This window comes from Oreochromis aureus, linkage group 7 (genome assembly GCF_013358895.1).
Source record: "Oreochromis aureus strain Israel breed Guangdong linkage group 7, ZZ_aureus, whole genome shotgun sequence".
Taxonomy (NCBI): Eukaryota; Metazoa; Chordata; class Actinopteri; order Cichliformes; family Cichlidae; genus Oreochromis; species Oreochromis aureus.
In genome coordinates, this window is record NC_052948.1 from 17,699,862 (window position 1) to 17,705,873 (window position 6,012).

Below are 6,012 nucleotides of genomic sequence, written 5' to 3' on the forward strand. Positions count from 1 at the left end.
GTGCTCACGACTGCGTAATTACACCGGCAGAGATCTGAAGTGATATTCACCCCCCACTTTCTTGGCTCACTGTCCAGGGTGCTTGGCTTGATTAGCTCATTCTGATTTGAAAAATTGTTACTTGGGCACATAATACAAAGGTTTCAGGTCACAAACAGAAAATTTCACATTTTCCATGGAAACACGTGAACAGGATATATATTTTAATATAAGAATAGTTTACTTCTTTCACACTTCTCCATTCCCATCCTAGCTGTGAGTTTGGTGAGGAGATCTGGAGACATTTAAACCCTCGATCATGTAAGTGCCTCCCACAAGCTGTTCCCTTGTTTCAGATCCCTTTTATCCTGCACAGATTTCACACATTACTGCAGCCAAATTGTTGCATTTCCTCCACCATGCTTGAAAGATGAACTCAAGTAACCCTAAAGCATCTTTTCCTTTGTTCTGCATCTCACAGATGGTTTGTTTGTTTGGCCCAAATGCTTCTAACTTAGATCTGTGTGTGTAAGTAACACTTTTTTCCCAGTATCTGGACTCGCTGGCCAGCCTTAATCACTTCTCTTAGTGGCTGGTCGCCGATATGGCTTTTTCTTTGCAATCCTGCCTAAAGGACCAGCATCGTCTGAAGTTCCCGTTCCTTGTCTATTTTTGCCCAGTTGTGCACCGAGGCCTCCCGATTCTCTTTCTATTCGTGTCATTCTATTCTAGCCAATTGGCACTGCTGAGTGAACAGAGTAGCACACATCATTGTATGAAATCTTCAGTTTGATGTCAATTTCCTGCATGGATTAGCCTTCATTTCCTCAAGAATACTTAACAGGAATATTGTGATGGCTTTCAAAGGCAAAGTCTTTTTGTGTTTTGGCATTTTGAGATTACAGTCATAACTCAGAAATACTGATGCTCCAGAAGCTCAGCCAAGAGTTTGCAGTTGTTCTAGCATAACTGGATTTTTTTTTTTTTTTTTTTTTTTAAATGATCCACTAGTACTTTAGCATGATAAACCTGATTTAGGAAAAACATCTTGGCTTTGTGAACTGAACAATTCAATGCAATTTAATGTTCTTTCATGGTAAAACAAACACACTTTCTTTTCAAGAACGAGGACATTTCTATGACCCAAACTTCTGAGCAGCAGTGCGAGCAGAGATTTACGTGTGGTCAGTATGAGTGCGATTTTTTTTCTCTTAGATATATGTTGTAAAAAATGGGAGTGTATTTTCCATGGGAATATAATTTGAAGGCCTTTCCCTGAGCTGCCTGTCATAACAGAGAAGAAGGTGAGACGAGATGACTGTACAAGGCTGTGCTCAGGCACCTGGGTAAAAGCTCTGGCCAGTGATGGATGGCATTTCCCTGCAGCATAAACACAGTGCACTGACACAGCTCTCCACCACCTGCTTACACGCATGAAAACATATCCGTGGCCAAAGACAGTAGAGGACACAACAAACTGCGTGGCTGGTAGTCTGAAATGGTACACCTTATAGGTCATTCAAATATGTTGTTTTATCTAGAATTTCACAGAAGGGCACAGCAAATAAAAGGAATACAGCGGCGCTGAATAAATATAGCATAAAAACAGTTTCATAAACATTTTTCACTGCAAGTAGAAATGAGACAATCATGGAAATCACTATGTAAATCATCTCTGGCTTTCTGAATTAAATAGTTAAAGTAATTTCAGCCTTTTGCTTATAGTGTTGGGAGCGAGCTATTCTGCAGTATCTGAGGCTGAGGAAAAGGAACGAGTTCTTTCCTGTGTACAAAAACAGCCTTTCGCTGCTTATTCCACCTATACAAGCTGCTGATGTTTTGTTTACTTTCGCCTTATGCAGATTCTACCGAAAGCAAGGATTTTGTGTTCCGTCAAGTATGTAAACAAGTGGACTCGTACAAGTAAATCCCATTCTAGGAGTTTAGAGTGCATCTAAATTCCTGAAAAGCAAAAGCAGTAGATTTGTTTTCTTGTTTTTTGTTTGTTTGTTTTTTAAGGGGGGGGCTAATTCACAAGGCAGGTCTTTTCACATCATGTCTGGTATAGAGCTCATATCCTTAAACTATGCATGCCTGTTGTACTCCAATTGTTTTTATTTAAGTACTGAATGTGATTAAAGTTGACTACTTATGCTTTTACTATTGTCTGCCATATACAGTTATGCTCAGATGTTTACTTACACTCATCTCGAGCTTTGGGAATCGGGAGAACAATTTGAATTTATTCCACACGGGCCAAACGTATACATACAGACTTATTAATAAGTGTTGCTGAAGGTTCTATATTGCCTTAACTTGACAAAATGATTCCAAACACACATTCCGAACTGGTTTGGGAACGGATAAAGCACGCTAACATTAAGCTGCTGGGATTGCCTTCCCAACAGTCTGACCTCAGCCCTGTTGACATTATGTAGATGTGCTTAAAAGCCAGATCTTTATCAGAAAACCAAACACTTTAAATAAACTCAGCCAATTCTGCCCAGAAGAGTGCTCAAACATGCAACCAGAATTATGCCAGAAGCTTATTGATGGCAAGCAAAAGTCTTCTGTCGAGGTGCAACCTGCTAAGGGACATTTAACCAAATATTAGTGGGAGTGTGTGTTTACTTTTGACCCTGTGTGGATTAGGGAACATCCAGAATAAATTCAAATTTGTGCACCCAATTCTTCTTTTTAAAGGTCATTAAATATGTATTTAAAGATGTGGTATTCTATCCTGGAAAAAATAACAATTCAAACAGTTTAAAAAAAATCATTAAAAGGCTTTTACCATGACATTCATGCCATGATGCCCGTGAGTGTATGAAAACTACTGACCATAACTGTATACCGTTAAAGTGGTGGATGCTCATATTGAAAATAGCAAAGGTTTCAGATAATAAGGTCAGTGTATGTACAAGTCATTTCTGTAAAAACTAAAAAGCTTAGGCTGCTCAAAACTCAGTTTCTGAAACTCAGGTTGTTTTTTGTACTCTTGGCTCTTTGTGTGATATCAGTGAGAGGGGAGGTAAAGAAGGTGGCCTTAAAAGGGAAAAAGGATGAGCAGAGCTGCACGTAGGCACAGTAAAACATAAATAAGGATTAAACCCCCAGAATAAAACTGGGATGCCAGGAATTTTAAGTTTACGTTTTATTTTATGATTGTTATTATTATTAGGTTTTTTAAAACCGTTTTAAGTCCTCTTTAGCCTTTAAGATAGTCCTGTGGCTGAAATGAGTCACCACAACAAAGAGAATTTTTTTCTTTTATTTCAGCAGCAACTTATTTTACTAATTTTACAAGGAGCATAGTGATAAATGAGCAAACGTAGCTTTCTAATAGGAAATCCAGAAAACCATATTGAATGGCCATGAAGTCGCATGAAGACTAACATCCACAGGTTGTCCCTGTGTTGTATTTGTAAATTCCCATCAGGTTTTTGCCCCCAGTGTATTAACATGGTTAGACAGGCTTTAAAGGCTGCTCCCTCTCAATATAGAGAAGTCATGTAATGTAATTACACAGCAGACAGAGAGGAAATGCATCCTCCTCTGATGTAAACAGCTCTGACTCATGAACTTGTCCCGCAGCTGTAATCGCATCAGTAATTTGATTTCTTTTGCACCTTTGGCCAAACCTCCAGACTGTAAACATGAATATGTTTCTTTGGTCTATACCCGAAATGGATCCTGAGGAGATTTTGACAGATACTGCCTTCTCTCATCTTTGCTTATATGTAACAACTGTTTATCCTCCAAGTGGCTGCTGCTCAATTACACCTCACATTTATCTGCAGCTAATAAACCCAGCTCATTAGCACTTAATTAGTTTTGGAGCTGACGAATGATGTTAAGATAAGATTTAAAGCCGCTCAATTGCAAAAACATGATAGCAATGTTTTGAAAGGGAAAAAAGCAACTGATACACCGCCAGTACACCGAGCAGTGTTAGGGGTTCATCGGCTCTTTATATGACGGTCAACAACTTACTTGAAATTTAAAATAAAAATATCCAGTGGAAATAAAGTAACATTTATTTCAGCAATAACAAATCATATAAACTTCCCCTTTCATTCCCAGATAAGGACCAATCACATATTCTAATGTCCCAGCTGTAACCTGAGAACAACCAAACCAGTGCAAACAAATGCCACTGCACTGCAATCAGTCACACCCTATTTGAGAAGCACTGGCTACACTTACAAATTGTGAATAAGTTCGAAAACTATGGAAAAAATGGAGCATCTGATGTCTGATGCTGTTTTTTGAACTGCTGTGTTTTCCTATAGGGTTTGGGCTGCTGGCCTGTGTTCAAGCTGTGTGAGTTAATAATTACCTCTGATGTGGACAACATCGTTTCATGGTTGGCTTGTTGGTGCCGTGCACGGTTTGTTCTGTACAGAATAAAGAATAATAGTGGAGTAAACACGCAGAGAGATGACTTTCTCTCCCGCACAGTATCTGTGCCGTGCGTAAAGTTTTGCATCTGAGTGAGCAGAGGACTTCAAGGATCCACTGTAGTAAAAGGCACCGTAATTGGCGGTGCCAGTGAGGCAGAGACAGCGTCTCCTCTAATGGGTTTTGCTTTTCAACACAAAGCCTTGATGGCGTTCACTTTGCAACTTTCAAAGTGTTATATTCTCTGCCTCTGTGGTGCTGTATCCTTGAACTTGTGAAAATCCCTTTGAGTATTTTACAGATAATGTGCATGGGGGAAATTAAGAGAATATTTTAATGAGATTCAAGACGTATGCAGACATGTCTGGAGGCAGTTTTAAATGAGAGGCAATGACAATTACAGTATTTTCCCCGTGTGGGGAGGCAAATGTTGCTGAGAATTCCCTGGCCCCCTTAAGATGATGACGGGGGGATATTGGAGCGTTTGCCACTGGGGAATCACGCCCAGAAATGACACTCCTCTCTCTGCCTCAGTTTTCTGTCTTTTTCTAACACTATATAAGCAAATCAAAGAAACTCTTCACATATAACTAAAGAGGGGAGGCTGGCTAAGTTGGAAAATAGTGTACTGCGGTGGGGGACTGGCGCCTTTCAAGCTTAAAGGTGATTCTGTAGCTCTTTAAGCTTCTTATGATCATGATTGGGGGGTTTTCCCTCAGGTGATTTCACATATACGTTATAAACCCGTTTTCATCTTATGCCACAACCTAATTTTAGCTAATCAACCGGCTTCTGCATGGCAGACCACGAACGGTCTCTTTGCCAAAACCGGGCTTATCCGCGTAAAAACTGCGTCACTGCTCTTTGTGTGATTCCACGGCTGCAGATGGATACCATTGCTAAGCCTCGGATAATGCATGTGTGTAATGTGCAGTGATAGAAGAGAGCAGTCTGAGATAAAAGTGTGCCTTTTAACGTCACATGACCTCATCCGGCAAAGGTCTCAGTTGATCCCACGGGCTGCTGCTATATGGCTATGAGCGCAAACCTGCCTGCAGGAAAAATAGTCATGCATCAGAACATGCAACTGGAAGCAATTAGTGTCCAGAACAGCTGGAATTCCCTGAAAGGTGAAAGCACTTATATTTGACTAATATGTGAATGAATTTAGTTTTTTTTTTAAACGTAATCTTTTCATTTTTCAGCCCGATTAATGAAAAAAGATTATACGTATTTCAGTGTTGAGCTTTTCTTGTACTTGCCGCCTTTTTAAAGCAATCAGCGACAAAGCAGTTAAATGAAAAAGCCACTCCCCGCTGTTAGATAATAATTATAAGGATCATCGTTTGGCCTTTAAAATACAGTCTGGCTTTTTTATATTAAAAGAAAAACTTAAAAAAAAAAAAAAAAAAGAAGCTTGTCCAGATGTTGTCCATCTGTGATTTTGAGGCTTCAGGGGGGCAACGCACTATTGTGTGTATTTGTATAACAGTTTTCTGGAATGGTTCACTGCCTTTAGGCCACCATACATCAGCAGCGGCGCTGCAGTGCGTGCAATGGGCGTGCGCACGCCTCCGGGTGCTGCTGCGCGCCCCCGCCTGTGTGTGTGTTTGTATGTCGGTGAACTGGTGG